Below are 17,706 nucleotides of genomic sequence, written 5' to 3' on the forward strand. Positions count from 1 at the left end.
TCATTATGCTGCCACTATATGTCCATCATTGGTGTAAATCTCCCCCTGGCATACAAGGGTTTACCTTCTTTTATTCCTCCTGCTGGGAATAACGCAGGATAAAAGAGAGGAGCGGGTATAAGGAAATGGGGTTAAAACACCAAAGAAAGTAACTGAGAACGTGGTTTATTACAGGATAGAATGGATCCATAAGTCAGCGCTGCATTTATTGTTGGCGTCCGCAGCAAATAGTGCGCTGTATACTACAATAATCCAGGCAGAGTATACAGACAATCCCCTCGGAGGACCAACAAAACAAAAGGCTCTTAGATTTATACACCAAGTGCCTTCCTATTCCCTGGCATCCCTGGTACAGCGCCACGGAGCTACAATGTTATACCGATGCATCATCCATGGATTTGTAGGTTCTCCGGCCCTATACAGCTATAAGGGAATAGGTTGTAAGGTGTGTAACCCTTTGGTGGCCAGCCATAGACCAGGGTCTCCCCTTACAGCTACATCTTGGAGTCTGTCCATTCATTCTCTTAAACAAATATTTAATAAAGGTTAGTTTTTAGATTATTTTTCGGTGATTTGGGCTTAATAAGATAAAAGAAGTATACTGTCGCTGTGAGTTTTAGCGTTTCAGTATAAAACACTCACGGCTGCAGCAGGCTTCCCGGGGTTCACGCTACCTGCGGTTCGGCAAGCATGAACCTGATGACAGGATCCCTTTAAGTCACTTGGATATGTAGTATATAGTATTACAGAGTTCTTCTGACATATCTTTCATGGGCAGACAGAAAGAAGGCAAAAAAGAAAACTGTATGGTATATAGTAAATGAAATCTATAAAGTAGGATTTTAAGAAAAGCCTTAAAACATTCATTGGTATAAACTATATCTACAGATAGGGCCGGGCGATTAATCACATTTGAATTTAATTAAATGGGTTGTCCAGGTAAAAACTATTGATGACCTATCCTCACTATAATTAAATGCTGTGAACCTGCTGCTCAAGATCCCTGGCGATCAGCTGATCATCCGGTCCCCTATAAGTATGGCAGTCCGGACATAGCCATCGGCACAGGAAGTGTTATAGTGGGCTTCACTCCCATCATTCTGAATCCAATGTAGGAGGCAGAAGTTCTGGAAGTGTAACAGGAGGCAGCACTCCCAGTGATTTCAATAGGAGAGAAGACGACTTTGGTACTTCCTATCGTGACCCTGATGAAAAAGTCAGTGCAACGGTCCTGGCGATCATTGATCCTAAGTGGCAGGGCTGAAGAGGATTAACTATTGATCTGTCCTAAGAAAAGGTCACCAATAGTTTTCGCCTGGAAAGCCCCTTTAATTCACCATTTTGGTGAAGCACAATTCTGATTCTAATTGGAATCGTGAAGTCAGGCAGGACAGGCTACAAGGGGTGGAACCACTAGGGGTGGAATGGTGTGCTTTACGCTGTTGTGGCGCTAAGCAATGCAGAGATGAAACATAGCGTTGGTTCGCTGAGACTCAGCCAATCAGTGTTGGCCTGTTATTCTGCATTGCCTCCTGCCTGCATCTGTATTTACAGTTTTGTGGATTACGTAGTAACTGGCCAGCGCTGCCATAATCTGTATATGCAGTTTTGAGGATTATGTACTAACTGGCCAGCGCTGCCATAATCTGTATATGCAGTTTTGAGGATTATGTAGTAACTGGCCAGCACTGCCATAATCTGTATATGCAGTTTTGTGGATTACGTAGTAACTGGCCAGCACTGCCATAATCTGTATATGCAGTTTTGAGGATTATGTAGTAAATGGCCAGCACTGCCATAATCTGTATATGCAGTTTTGAGGATTACGTAGTAACTGGCCAGCACTGCCATAATCTGTATATGCAGTTTTGAGGATTATGTAGGAACTGGCCAGCACTGCCATAATCTGTATGTGCAGATTGTATGGATTATATGCAGTAGGAAGCGGACAGCACATCTATAATCTGAGAACACAAGATAGCATGAACGCAAGAAAATTACATATTACGGCATTTACTGTATTTCACACTTACCCCCTTCGCTTTGTGCATCCTCAGAACTAGGACAATCACCCGATGCCTTTGTGGTCTCACTTTTCTTTCTTTAAAGACTTCGGTGCTGCAGACTAACCTTCTTCCCATCATTCTTGCCTCTGAGCTCATCCTTAATCTGTTCTTCTAGTTTCGGAAGGACCATAACAGCACCTTGGTTGTCCTGAACTTGGTTAGCTGTACCAAATGACCAAGTCTCGGGCCAGTGGAGAATGTAGCCATGTTTGCCATATTTTCTCCAGCACAAGGCAATGCTAACTCCTGCAGCTCCTGTAAGGAATCCCAAAAGCAAATGTCTGTTCTCGGATGGGACAATATTACTGATGTCAGCAGAACGAGTGCTGAACCAACACTGCTGAGACCTTCTGTGATGACCGATCAGCAAGCAGGGAATTACAGAAGTTCAATACGGAAAAGGCTACATTCTTCCTCGGCTAGATTTATGGTACAGATGTCTCTGACAGCATTCTGCTAGTGAAGGCGGCCATCAAGAAAGTGATGGTTGCAGAATGACCACGAGTCCAGCTTCTAGGAAACATCTCACTTTTTAGAAGCTCCAAAGTCCCCTCTGAAGGTCCCTGATATCTGTCCGCCTGCCAAATGGAAAGAGTTGTTCAGTAACCAATCAGACAGAAGCCTACGACATGTACATAAAATACGTATATTGTAAAGCGATTACATGTGGAACAAAGCGGAAGAATATTAAGTGGTGAATGACTGAAGGCCAAATACAGAGGCTTCATTGTAATTAGCCTTTAAAGTTACGCGGGAAAGCAGGAGATTCAAAAACAAAAGAGAAAGAACTGCGCATGTGCCGGGCGTGTCGCCCAACGCCCCCGGACGCATCCGCCGTGCTGAAGAATGAAGATCTGGCCGGCTCAGTGGAGACCTGCGCTGGACCTGGAGAGGTAATAAACTGTCTTTCCCTTTCCATGTACGCGGGCACGCACGGATACCCCTGCGGGATTCAGCATTGGTATCCGTGCAAGTGGACACAAGGCCTAAGAAAGTATATGACAACTTTCTTCCTCCTTGCTGCCCTCCTTATAATATAAACTTACTGCACTATGATCCCATAACATTGCAACAGTCTATTATGAAACTCAAAGTGTCTCCCAGCCGTCTGCACACGGTCGGGTCGGACCCAGCATACGGGATTCCCACAGCGGAGTTCGACCCGGTGCCCTGTCGGTGACCCAGCGTACCTCTCCGCCGATTTTCTCCTCTGCTGCGAATGTGCCGTTTGGAGCACCGGCGCTGTACAGAGGATGATGATTACAGAATGGATGTTCGGTTTCATCATAAGCCGTACCCGTTCAGCCACGGGAATCCTTTCCTGCTCCTGGAATGGAGTAGGAAAACGGAACCACAACGCAGATGTGACAGCAGCCTAAATGATGCAGGCACAGAGCACGGCCTCCTTGTTTGTGTGATAGGTATTGCGTATATAAGCGTGCGTGTTTCAGGGACCCTTTATACGAGCGCATGCCCAAAAACGCTTGACTAAGTGCAACACATTTGCGCTGTAAGTGATGTGCTTTTACGCGCATATTGGTGCATATTAATGTAATTTTTGCGATCGCAGCGTACAGTCACATGATTTCCCCCCACTGTGATATGCTGCGCAGATATATTCATGTGAATCTGGCCAAAGGACCCATGGCTGTAGGCATAAAACGCTGGGGGTCTCCGCGGTGAGAACACAGTTATGGACATGAGCTCTAAGGCTGGAACTCCATGGAGTATTTCGCCATGACATGGGTCATGTGACCAAAGATCGCTGTGCAGCCCTGTGAAGTTGCATTTTCAATTAAATCAATGGGGTCGCGCTAGTTGCCACAACCTACAGATTTCAAAAACCCCACCGAGGTTGGATTTCTTGCAATATACGGGTCGCAGCTACTTGTGAGTTATACCGCAACTCCATTGTCGTCAGTATGGCCGGCTGCACATGACCACTTCAGGTCCCACATCCCGATACCGCAGCGGAATCTGGCCGGCGACCCTGTGTTCCTTTAAAATCTGTAATGCAGGTGACCGCGGAGGCTCGCAGGCCGTCATGCGCAGTACAGATTTTTGTTTTTTAAAATACTTGTATTTCCCGCACCGTCAGACATTGCGGATGGGCTGCACGTCAGATGACCTCTATTGACTTCAATGGAGGAAGTCCCCAGCAAATAGAACATTCTGCGACTTTTTCAATTCGTATCCGCGAGTGTGAAAGAAAAAAAAAAAACCAACGTATGTATCTTTCAATGCGTGCTATTTGCTGTGCATCCTCCGCGTGGACGCCGACTACGGATTCCACAATAGGAAAAAGGTCATGTGAAACCGGCTTGAGAGTGTGAGGTCGCAGGGCTATATAGCAAACGTTGGCTGCGCAGCACTAGTCTCATTGCCAACAATGCGTCCACAGGTACTACTGACCATCCGGCACAAGTCCACCAGGCAAATGGCGCAGCATGCCACTGAGTAACTGAGTCACAACTCAACTTGACTCAGCACACTATCTGTGCAGCACGGCCGCACTAAGTAAATAGCGTAGCTATGTGGAGAAAAAACTACACTTTAAATTGACCTGCGGGGCGGATTTTAAATCTACAAGACATCAACTTATAAATATAGCAACTAACGCATTCCACGTCAGCGTGCCACTGAGTAATTGAGTCAAAACTTAGGAAGGCCGCGCTAGGCAAATAGCGTAGCGCATCTTACAGGCGCCGACCAGTCCGCACAGCTGATGTAGCCTGCCATCCTTCAAGGATTCTGTTAGTCAATAGTAAAAAAAAAACTGGGTATAGGTGTGACTATCTTAGCGAAGCACAATGGATCGGGGATTAGCTCAACTACTCTGCTTTATTGAAACCGGCTTAAGGCTGCCTGTCCACCAGCGTTGCTGAGGTCTGCCGAGGGAGTCGCCGTCGGGGAGCAGGAGCCAGCTGTTGGATCTGCGCAGTGAGCCTACCTGACAGATAGGCTCACCGCGGAGAATCGCAGCAATGCGCAGCATACTGCATTTGCTGCCTGCGAGCGGAGAATCGCTGTGATTTTCCGCTCGTGGACAGGGCTGCGCTTTCCCGGGGCCGGATTATCGCCACGGAGAACACAATGCAAAAATGCCCGTGGACAGGCAGCCTGAGGAGACGCGCTTCAGTGTTTTGGCACCCCTTCCTCAGCATTTGCTTTGCCAGAAGCGTAGGCAGCGTTTAGACATAGGTCAGGTTAACAGAGAAGTGTGTTGCCAGCAAAAGTATAAGCCCTAGCTAGAATACATGAAAAAAAGCAATACTTAGCTAGCAGGCGCCATCCGGGTCCCTCCCGCTGGTCTCCGCAGTCCCAGGCAGGCTTGCTAGCAGTTCTCAGCGCCGACAAAACATCGCTTGCTGTAGATGAGGTTTACAGACCTCGTAACCAACAAGCGATGTTCTGTTGGCGGGGAGAACTACTTGGAAGCCTGCTGGAACGGTGGAGACCAGCGGGGGACTCGGGCCGCGCCTGCTAGGTAAGTATAATAAAGCATTCCCCGAAAATAAGACCCTGTGCCTCTTTTGGGGCAAAATTAATACAAGACAGGGTCTTATTTTCAGGGAAACATGGTAGTACATCCCTAATCATTGCCTAAGGCCTCATTCACACAACCGTATGCAGAAACTGCTAGGTGAATCCTGCGTTTTCCCGCCATGGATGCCAGCAGAGAGTCGCTGTATACGGATCTCACGCACACACGCTCTGTAGCAGCATTGCATATCCAACGCCGCATATACACAATGTATCAAGTATGAACATGGTTGAATACACAAGCCAAAGAAAAAAAGTTCTGTACACGCGTGATACGCAGTGAAATAGAACATGCTGTATTTCATGCAATATATATATGCAATGTGAATGCTTCAATGACAATCAATGAACTTTCACGGACTTCATTCCCTGCGTGATACGTCACGCTCGTGGGGATGAGCCCTACATTTACAATATGTGTCCAGTAATGTTGGCATTTGTTTCCGTTGTCCTGTGATTACAGAATATATCCTAATGGAGAAGACAGAATTCTCAGTAACATGAAGGACCGGCAGCATAAGGCCAGGGTCACACGGGGCAGAAACCAGCGATCTTAAATCTGAGCCGATCCAGCAGAGAGGACGAGATTTGCAAAAATTTCGTCCACATACTGCAGAGAAGCCGTGTTGGACAAGCCGCGCTGGAACATGTGATTGTGATGTGCTTATTTTTACGCTCCCAAAGAAAATAATGGGCGATTCTTGCAGAAGAATAAGCCATGCAGAGAACTCAGACTATCGGTCTACGGGGCTCATGTCCATGACTGTCCACGCTGCGCGATACGTAGTGAATGGAGTCAATGGACTTTCACTGATCCTTACACATGTGGGTGTAGACACTGGGTATCGATACACACAAGAAATAGATGGCAGCACGCTCTATTTCCCTATGTACTACCGGTATGCAGCGTTACCCCTATACATTTGTATGAAATGCTGTCCATACACAATACATTGCGTTTGGGTGGCGTCTTCATATGCATCCCACTCTGAAACACAGCGGGGAATTTTGGAAAAAAAAAAAAAGAGTCCCCCTGTACGTATCCGTGCGCTTGTGATACGCAGGCGGGCACAGTACACTCACCACCATACGAACGATGACACTTCCTGGCTCAGCGGGTAGCGGATCGGCAGTGCTGACTCGGAGGCAAGGTGAGAGGTGAGCAATGTTTGTTTTTGCACCATTACTTACTCTGGGGGCATTTTGTGTGCTGGAGACTCCTTTTAACTCCTGCTGATTGCGGCTGCTAACCCTTTATATGCTGCTACCGAATCGGAGATTGGAGGTACCAATCGGCACCAGTGAAATGAGATCTTGGGTGCGGTTTCGTTGCCATGGCAGCCAGAAGACTTCGGAAAACCCCAGAGCTGCCATTGCAGATTGCCTATTAAGTCAGGATCGTGGTATAATGTATCACTATGGTATTACATAATACTGGAGAAGCTATGAAAAAAAGTTTTTAAAAGTTGCATTAAATAAAGTTTAAAAAAAAGCCATATTTCTAGTTAAAAAAAAAAATTGCTAAAACCAACAAGCACATATTTGGAATCGCTGTATCCATAAAAGTGAGATCTATGAATGTAACGCATTATTCTCCCCTCACGGTGAACGTCAGCAGAAAAATAAAAATTAAAAAAATACTCGTCACAATGGAGCTTTTTGGTCTCACAGTCTCCAAAAAAAGATGTAATGAAAAGCGATGAAAAAGTGGTATGTACTCCAAAATGGTACAAACGGAGAGTACAGGACGTCCCGCAAAAACACGAGCCGTCGTACACTGATGTCAACGGAAATAAAACAAGTTCTGGCTGTTTGAAGAAGGCGGCAGGAAATTATATTTTCTTCCAAAAATTATTTTTCTAAAAGTAGCACATTAAAACAATCTCTATAAACTCGGTCTGGTAGTAATCGTACCGACCCGCAGAATGAAGCCAGTGTGAACGCCATAAAAGACTGACCCCTTGAACATGTCAATATTGCGCTTTTTCCCCCATTTGACTCCATTAGTTGTTTTTTTTAAAGTATTTTAGTGCATTACATAGGATCATTGAAAAACACCTGCAAACCACCAGTCCTCCGACAGCGACGGGACGGATAAAAAAAGGGGGATCATTTTTAAAAGTGGAGAAAAAATACTAGAGAGAAAAAAAGAGAGCTCACCTTTAAGGGCTCCTGTCCACGGGCGATTGTGATCTGTGTTCCCCGCGGCGATAATCCGCCACGAGGAACCTAGTGAGCGCACATGTAGCTATGGAAGGCGCAACCTCCCATGTCCCCGAGCAGAGAATCATAGAAACTCTCTGCTCGCGGATGGTAAATTGCGGCATGCCGCGATTCTACACGGTGAGCTTATCTATCATAGATCGCACAAAAATAGTAGATACTGCGAATTTATTTCCACTTGTGGAAATCACAATCATTGTTCGCTCATGTGAGCTTCTTTTTAACTCTACACATGAGGCCAGCTGCACACGGACGGGTTGGATTCCGCTTGCAGGAGCCCGCAGCTGAACCCGTCTCTTTCCCTGGCTGAGGACCCTGCATACCTGGTCAGCTTTGTATTGTGCATGACCATGGCAGCTCGCCGTTGGTCTTGCTCTTTGTTTTTTAAATCTTTGCTTTTCCAGCGCTAGGCGATGACACGAATGACCGCGACCAAACCGTAATGACAATGGAAGCCGTCCATGCGGAGTCCGCACAAAAACAGAACATGCTGCTCATGTGAGCGGACATGAAAACATTCTATTCTTTCAGTGGATGCGGAATATCACGGATCGTCCGCACGGGTGACGATCGCGGATTGTGCAGTTCAAATCCGGTCGTCTGCCACTGGCCTAAACAAGATTTGCGTTAATCCCATTCACTTTATTAATTGACGTTTCTGCTGTTTTTACCGCATTATTTCTGTTAGAGAAAAAAACCACAGGATTTCCGCCACACGTGAACGCACCCTTAGGCCGGCCTCACATGGACCAGTCGGATTCCCCATGTGCGAGCTCGTACCGGAATCTGTCCCTGTCCCCGGCCGGCGCCCACACGTACCTGAATTTTATCTGTACTGCGGATGGTCCGGACGGCTCCCTGTTGGACAGGCGCAGTACACATTTTTTTCAAATCTTTTTTTCCATGCCATCGCAAATATTCTATTTGTTTCAATGTGTACGAAATGCCGCGGAGCTTCCATGCGGGTGACGATCACGGATTCCACAATTCAAACTCGGTCGTGTGAGAATGGCCTTAATGTTAAGCCGCTGTCTCTGCTTGTGCGACTTGGAGTTCTTCTTCTCCATCATATATGTCAGACTGCACCAGGATTTCAGAGGACTTAAGTTTGGAATTTCTTGATTCAATATTTGGCATTTCGTGAAATTGTCGCCATGGAAACTCAGCAGATTGCTGAAAAAAGAGTACATTCACCCGATGTAGGCTTGTGTGTTTGACTTAGGCCGATCTCACACGGGCGTATTGTCATTGCGCACGCAATTTTCCTGTGTGCAACACATAATGCCAATAGCCCATTGATATCTACTGGGCCACTCACAGATATACGCCATGTTTGTGTGAGCCTAGCCATAGAGGGGCAGATTGGCGCTGCTTGTGTAGATTTAGATGATGTGAGGCATGAAGTTTGCTGTAGATGCTTTGGTGATGATGAGTGAATGTGAGACACAGCATGTAGTTACATAAAGCAGACACATGAGGGCAGAGTAGTTTTGATGACAACCATATAACATCAGGCAGAAGTGGCCTGAATGAAATAGAACTTCCTATATGTCATTGTAATGTTGATAAAAGTAATTAAAATATCAGAGCAAAAGTATCATTAAGGCCGAATGCACACGGCGGGTCGGATTCACACTGCGAGATTCTCACAGCGGAATGAGACCTGTGTCCCTGCAGTGACCTCTCGCTTACCCGTCCGGCGCCTTCTCTCTCTGCTCTGCGTCGGATGGCACAGACACCCATGCATAGAGCAGAGCGTGTCAGCGGTGATGTTTCTATGCAAGCCTTTGTGACGCTCGCACAGAAATAGGACATGCCGCAAATTTGTTACTGCACAGATTTTTCACGATCAAACTTGCAGCTGTCTGCATAGAATTGCGTGCACGCGGAATCTCACTGCGGAATTTCCATCCGTACACATTGACCATTATTGTGGAAAATTGACCCCTTGATGGGAGGCTCTAGAACCCTGTTGTACCGCTTCTAGCGTGAACACAGGATGTAATACAGGCAGACATGTGGCCTCTAGTATACTGTCGTAGTGCCTATAGCTTGGAAAGCAGACGTGATACGGGCGGGCATGGATGTTTTAGTAACCGGTTGTACCACATCTAGCTTGGATACAAGATGTGAAATAGCTTAGTATGGAGTCTCTACTACCATCCTGTACCGCTTCTAGCTTGGATACAAGATGTGAAAAAGGTGGGCACGGAGGCTCTGGTACCCTGTTGTACCGCCTCTTGCTTGGTTTCAAGGTGTAAAACAGGTTAGTATGGAGTCTCTAGTTCCATTAGTACCGCTTCTAGCTTGGATACAAGATGTGATACACGCAGAAATAGAGACTATAGTACCCTATTGTACCGCCTCTACTTGGATACAAAATGGGAAACTGGCTGACATGGAGGCTTTGATATCCTGTTGTACTACTTCTAGCTTGGATATGACAGGAATTAGGTCCTACCTGTTAATTCCTTTTCTTGAAGTCATCCTGACAGCATACACATGGAGGTTGTCTGCTGGACACCTGTTGGGACAGGAAGCGGAAAATACAAAAGGCAACTCCCACCACTGGCTCACCAGTGTGTACCAAATAACTACAGTGACCCGGCTTGCTTAACCAATCATTTTTAATACAGCAATCATAGTACAATACGTTACTTCACGTAAAATTAACTCAAGGGGAGGGAAAAGCCCCTATGCTGTCAGGATGACTTCAAGAAAAGGAATTAACAGGTAGGACCTAATTCCTGTCTTCCCCTCGTCATCCTGACAGCATACACATGGAGGAATGCCAACGACCAAGGGCTTTAGGGAGGGACCACCGCCTGTAGCACCTTCCGCCCAAAGGCCATATCACGACTGGCCCCCCGGTCCAGGCGATAGTGTTTAGTGAAGGTATGATTGCTCGACCATGTGGCGGCTCTGCCGATCTGGTCGGTTGTCGCCTGGGCTCTCTCCGCCCAGGAACAGGCGACCACCCTAGTGGAATGGTTCTAACGTCGCCCGGGAGTGGGATCCCCTGGGATCTGTATGCCTCTTCTATGGCCCTCCTGACCCAACGCGTTAAGGAGTCCTTAGTAGCGGCCCCTCCTCTGCGTGGACCCTGAAATTGAATAAAGAGATTGTTAGACTTCCTGAAGGAATGTGTGACCTCCAAATACTTCAGGACTGCTCGTCTAACATCTAGATTATGGAACCTCTGTTCCGTGGTGTTACGGGGTTCTTGGCAGAAGGAGGGAAGTACTATTCGCTGTTCTCTGTGGAAGTCTGTGAGAACTTTCGGTTGGAAAAAGGGGTCAGGCCTGAACTCTATTTTATCTGGGAAGGTGGTCATGTACAGGGGCCTAATAGAGAGGGATTGGATCTCCCCGATCCGTTTGGCGGATGTGATGGCAACTAGAAAGGCAACTTTATAGGAGAGGATCTTTACTGATAGATCTTCCAGAGGCTCAAAGGGGTGTGCGCAGAGGGCCTGCAAAACAAGGTTCAGGTCCCAGGGGGGCATGGTTTCCCTTATAAAGGGGTGGAGTCTGACTGCCCCTTTCAGGTATTTCTTAGCTAGCCTATGGTCGCCTAAGGGGAAGTCGAAGAAGGCCCCAAGGGCGGCCACCTGGACCTTAAGGGTACCAGGTCTTAGCCCCATGTCCAACCCATCCTGTAGGAACTCCAGTATTTTGTTAATGTCGGGCTGTTGGAGGTCATGTATACTATGCCCCAACCACCTAGAGCAGGTATCCCACACCCTGGAGTATATTTTCCTGGTGGATTTTTTGAGGCTCTCACATAACGTAGTGGTCACCCTCCCTGATAGGCCCTGGCTCAGGTATTTTACCCGCTCAACTTCCAGGCCGCCAGTCTGAACTGTCGGACCTTTGGGCATATCAGGGGCCCTGCTGAAGGAGGTCGTCTTTCTGCGGCAGATGTAGAGGCTCCTTGTCGAGAGAGCGACCAGGAGCGGAAACCAGGGTCTCTTGGGCCAGAATGGGGCCACCAGGATAACAGAGCCTGGGGACTCCTGAACTTTCCTTAGGACCCGAGGAATCAGGGGGATAGGCGGGAAGGCGTATGCAAGGTCCCAATCCCAGGCCTGGGATAGTGCATCTATTCCCAGGGAGCCCCCGTCTGCTCCCCTGGAGAAAAACCGGGGACACTTGGTGTTCTCCCGAGAGGCGAACAAGTCCACCTTGGGTGTCCCCCATCTCTCTAAAATTAGCTGGAACGCGTGTGGATGTAGAGTCCACTCCCCAGGGTCTATCTTCCTGCGGCTGAGATGGTCCGCCATGGAGTTCTCTGGGCCCCTTACGTGGTACGCTGTGACGGAAGGCGTCCGCTGCTCTATCCACCGGAGAACTTTCGCCGCCAGGTCTTGGAGTCGGGGGTTCCGCGTGGATCCCTGGTGGCGGATGAGGGACACAGTTGTTATGTTATCCGAAAAGATCTTAATGTGTCTACCCCTGATCTCTGTCTCGAGGTCCCGAATGGCCTTCCAGACAGCGCAAAGTTCTTTGCAGTTGGAGGATTGAGCAACTACCTCCCGGTTCCAGCCCCCTTGGACGTAATGACGGCCTAAGTGGGCCCCCCAACCAGTTGCACTTGCGTCAGTAGAGATGGATACTGGAGATGCGGGGTACCAAGCCGTGGCTATGGCAAGGTTGGAGATAGACATCCACCATTCCAAGGAGGATTTTATCTTGTAGGTAAGGACGACTTTCCGATCCAGGGAGGCGGGGGATTTATCCCAGTTGTTTAGGATAAAGTCTTGGAGGGTTCTACAATGTAACTGGGCCCAAGGGACTACCCCGATGCAAGATGTCATGAGGCCGAGGACCCTCATGCCTCTCCTAAGGGAGACTTCAGTGGTTAGAGAAAGTGCCCGACACTCATCCTGGATGTTTTGTTTTTTTTGCCTTTCTAGGAAGGGATGAGCACTGATGGTGTGAGTCCAGAATCACTCCCAGAAATTTTTTCTTCTGCTCCGGCAGAAGACTGGATTTAGAGGAGTTGATGATCCAGCCTAACGACTCGAACAGACGGAGTGTGAGGTTGGCCTGGAACTGGAGTTCTGAAGCCGATCCTGCTATAATCAGGAAATTGTCGCGGTATGGGACAATCAACACCTTGTCAGTCCTTAGTGCCGCCACCATCTCTAACACCAGTTTGGAGAACACCCGGGGTGCGGAGGAAATCCCGAACGGCAGGCACGTAAATTGAAAGTGAGAGACAGAGCCATCTATCACCAGGGCAAACCGCAGAAACCGCTGGGAATCTATGTGTATAGGGACATGGTAATATGCGTCCTTTAAGTCCACGGTGGCCATGACACTATCCGGCGCAATTAGGAGGATTGCTGACCGCACCGATTCCATTTTAAATCTTTGATATGCGATAGATTTATTCAGGAATTTCAGATTAATTATAGTTCTATAGGATCCGTTGGGTTTTTTGATTAGGAACAAGGGGGAGTAGCACCCCTTGAATAGTTCTTCTGCGGGAACCCGAGTGATGGCCCCTAGGGACAACAGCTCTTGCACCCCCAACTGGAGGGCCTGAGCAGACGCAGGTGACTGGCAGGGGGTGACCACGAACCTCCGGGGAGGAGGGGAGGAAAATTCAATTTTGTAGCCATCCGAGACTAGGCGTAAGGCCCAGGGATTGGAGGTCACCTTGCTCCATCTAAGGGCGAACCCCTTCAGTCTACCCCCTACTTGTAGGATCCGGGAAGGCGGATTCTCACCCTTTCCGCCTTTGGGATAGGACCAGCGTCCGGTTTTTCCTTTCCCCTTGTATGCTCTAGAGCAGTGATGGCGAACCTTTTACAGACTGAGTGCCCAAACTGCAACTCAAACCCACTTATTTATTGTAAAGTGCCAACATGTCAGGGGGTGGGGCTTATCACAACGTATGATTTTTACCTCCGTTGTTCTTAAAAGGACAAGGCTGTTTCAAAATAGACAGGGTGCAGATTTTGACTTCTTTTGGATGCGGAATTGCTGTAGAATTTCCCACGGAAATTTCCACTGAGGACATTCTACAGCATTTCCACTTCATGTAAACATATCCCAGCAGTGATATTGCCCCCCCCCCCCACATCGGCCCCCGTGGTTATAGTGACATCCCACATCGGCCCCCGTGGTTATAGTGACATCCCACATCGGCCCCCGTGGTTATAGTGACATCCCACATCGGCCCCCGTGGTTATAGTGACATCCCACATCGGCCCCAGTGGTTATAGTGACATCCCACATCAGCCCCAGTGGTTATAGTGACATCCCACATCGGCCCCCGTGGTTATAGTGACATCCCACATCGGCCCTAGTGGTTATAGTGACATCCCACATCGGCCCCAGTGGTTATAGTGACATCCCACATCAGCCCCAGTGGTTATAGTGACATCCCACATCGGCCCCAGTGGTTATAGTGACATCCCACATCGGCCCCAGTGGTTATAGTGACATCCCACATCGGCCCCAGTGGTAATAGTGACATCCCACATCGGCCCCAGTGGTAATAGTGACATCCCACATCGGCCCCAGTGGTAATAGTGACATCCCACATCGGCCCCAGTGGTAATAGTGACATCCCACATCGGCCCCAGTGGTAATAGTGACATCCCACATCGGCCCCAGTAGTAATAGTGACATCCCACATCGGCCCCAGTGGTAATAGTGACATCCCACATCGGCCCCAGTGGTAATAGTGACATCCCACATCGGCCCCAGTAGTAATAGTGACATCCCACATCGGCCCCAGTAGTAATAGTGACATCCCACATCGGCCCCAGTAGTAATAGTGACATCCCACATCGGCCCCAGTAGTAATAGTGACATCCCACATCGGCCCCAGTAGTAATAGTGACATCCCACATCGGCCCCAGTAGTAATAGTGACATCCCACATCGGCCCCAGTAGTAATAGTGACATCCCACATCGGCCCCAGTAGTAATAGTGACATCCCACATCGGCCCCAGTAGTAATAGTGACATCCCACATCGGCCCCAGTAGTAATAGTGACATCCCACATCAGCCCCCAGCAGTAATGGTGACATCCAACAGCGGTAATAGTGACACCCCACAGTGGTCCCCAGTTGTAATAGTGACACCCCACTGTGGTCCCCAGTTGTAATAGTGACACTTCACAGCGTCCCCAGTAGTAATAGTGACACTTCACAGTAGCCAGTAGTAATCGTGACATCCCACAGTGGCCCCCAGTAGTAATAGCACCCCCCACCCTCTGAGACCCAAATCGACCCCCCCCCCCCCCCCCCCAGCTCCTCTGCTTGGCGCTGTTTCTGCCACTGATCCCAGGAGCACATTGTGACGTGCTGCCGGACACCTCCTTCCCTCCCCTGCTCTTGCGGAACCAAGTAGGAGACTGCAGAGGAGGGGAGAGGAGGATCCCAGCTGCACACTGACATCACAGTGTGCGGCGGGATCAGCGCTTCTAGCAGCGCTGCTGAGTGAATACCAGCAGGGGGGCTGCGGCACCTGGCAGTATGTACTAATCTGGTGAGCGGACGACGGCGGCGAGTGCCAGCTGGTAAGGCTTTGAGTGCCGCCTCTGGCACGCGTGCCATAGGTTCGCCACCACTGCTCTAGAGGGAGCAAAAGGAGGAGGGTAGGAGGAAGGTAGGAGGAGGAAGGCCGCTTAAACGATTTCTCCGATGGTAGTCCCTGGCTCTTATCCGATGCCTTCTCTAGGAGAGTATTCAAGGAAGGCCCGAAGATTCTGTGTCCTTGGAAGGGCAGGGAACAGAGTCTATTCTTGGAGGCGTTATCTCCTGTCCAGGCCTTAACCCAGACAGCCCTCCTGGCTGTGTTCGAGAGGGCTGCTGAACGGGCCCCGAACCTCACTGACTCCACAGAGGCATCTGCCAGAAAGCCGGTTGCCTGCTGGAGGAGGGGAGGGCAGCTGGAGATGTCCTCCCTAGAGCCCCTCTGAGAAATCAGCGTCTGGAGTTGGTCTAACCAGACCGACATAGATCTCGCCACAGATGTGGCCGTGATGTTGGCTTTGACGGTCAGGGCCGCGGTCTCCCAGGCCTTTTTCATCGCAGAATCCACTCTGGTATCTAGTGGATCCCGCAGTTGGGAAATGTCCTCAAAGGGCTGCTTTTTTTGAGACCCTGGCAACCGCCAGATCCACCTTAGGGACGGTTTCTAGGAACTCGATATCTTCTGGTGTGAAGACCATCCGATCCTTGAATTCCTTGGACAGGAGGAATTTCTGATCTGCCTGTTTCCACTCTGTCAGGATCAGCTGTTTTAAAATGTCATTAACTGGAAATGACGGTTTTGGCTGTGGTAGGAGTCCCCGGAACAGGCTATCCTGAAAGGATGGCTGCTGCGGCACCTCTTCCTCCACCTGCATGGTGCGCCGGACTGCAGTTAACAGCTGACCCAAGTCCGCCGATGAAAAGAAATACTTCCTTGCATCCTCCATGGGTGGCATGAATTCTGAAGGAGAATCTTCTAGGACCTCCTCAGAGTCTGACTCTTCCATTCGTGCCCGCCTTACCCTTTTCGTGGGGGGCGGCAGAGAAAGAGATGAGAGTGAGGCTTCAATCTCCTCGCGGATCATGGATCGGATGTCTGACATGCCCGAGGAACCCTCTTCGCGGATCACCTTCTCCGCACAATCCGCACATAGTGGCTTGGTGTGGCCCTCTTCTAGCCGCCGCAAGCAAACTGGACATTTGCGCACTCGCCCTCTCTAACCTTTTGTGCATCTCTGTCCTAAGAGACGGAGACAGCAAAAAGGACTTCCAGCACCAGATCCTGATGTCTCAATCCTCCCTCCCCGGTACTCCCAAAGCAGTCTACTGACCAGCAGGCTGCTTTCAGTCTCCTCTCTGGCTGACATCTTCAGTAAGGTACGCCGCACAGCAGTCAGCAGACCGGGCCTACTTCATCACGGAGTATCTGTCCGGAGGAAGCCTGGCAGCAATGATCAGGATGTGCGGCAGCTTGGACATCAACCATGTGAGGTGAGTAAATGACTAATCAGGAGCCGGGTGGTGGTGGGGGGGATACTGAGGGCGACATGATAGGTATAGAAGAGTGGAGGACATACAGGCTGCCATAAACAGCACCTCTTCTGGTGGGGACACTATGATGGTGACATGATGTCAGGGGAATGATGTCATGTCATTGATACTACATTCTTTTCTCAGATTCTACACAGCGGAGATAGCATGCGGTCTCCAGTTCCTGCACCGACGCTACATCATCCACCGTTAAGTATAACTGTCCCACATCTCCCTGTTTCCTTGAGATGGTGGCGATAATGTACCCAGCTTCCCCAAAGTCCTGAATTAGGACCGGTTTTGCTGCGGTACATTCCTAAGTCTTCTGTCTAACTGAACAGATTAACATTTCTCTTTTCTTCATTGCAGTGACATAAAGCCGACAAACATCATGCTGGACGGAGATGGACACATTCGCCTTATTGACCTGGGGCTGGCCCAAGACGGCGTTGTCCCATCTAAGATCATCAGCGGCGTGACAGGCACATATCGTTTCGTGGCCCCAGAGGTGCTTCGCGAGAAGGACTATGACGCAGCAGTCGACTGGTGGAGCCTGGGGATTGTCGTATCCTGCATGGCGACAGGACAGTCCCCTTTCTACCATGGCTCCTCCAGGAGAAAGATCATCAAGTCCATCAAAAGAAAGAAGCCAAAATTTCCATCTTGGCTGGATGCTGACGTAAAGCATCTTCTGAAGGGACTGCTGCAGAAGAAGCCTAAGAGGAGGCTTGGTGTCCAGAAGAACATCAGAGGTCACCGATTCTTCAGCACCATAAATTGGGAGGAATTGGAACTGAGAAGAGCAGAGCCGCCATTCAAACCCTTCAGCAGAGTTCCGAAGAATCGAGACCT

General features: G+C 49.1%; 1 long non-coding RNA gene and 1 pseudogene across 1 annotated transcript in view; both read right to left on the reverse strand.

The window, feature by feature from the left end:
* Positions 1-2,400, reverse strand: part of LOC136620148 (regulator of microtubule dynamics protein 2-like) — a 79,674-nt pseudogene extending 77,274 nt beyond the window's left edge.
* LOC136619787 (uncharacterized) overlaps positions 2,401-17,706 on the reverse strand; it is a 53,840-nt gene continuing 38,534 nt past the window's right edge. Inside the window, exon 3 of the long non-coding RNA XR_010791030.1 lies at positions 2,401-2,644. This is a non-coding gene — a long non-coding RNA (uncharacterized lncRNA). The remainder of the gene's footprint in view (positions 2,645-17,706) is intronic.

Source organism: Eleutherodactylus coqui, chromosome 3 (genome assembly GCF_035609145.1).
Source record: "Eleutherodactylus coqui strain aEleCoq1 chromosome 3, aEleCoq1.hap1, whole genome shotgun sequence".
Lineage (NCBI taxonomy): Eukaryota > Metazoa > Chordata > Amphibia > Anura > Eleutherodactylidae > Eleutherodactylus > Eleutherodactylus coqui.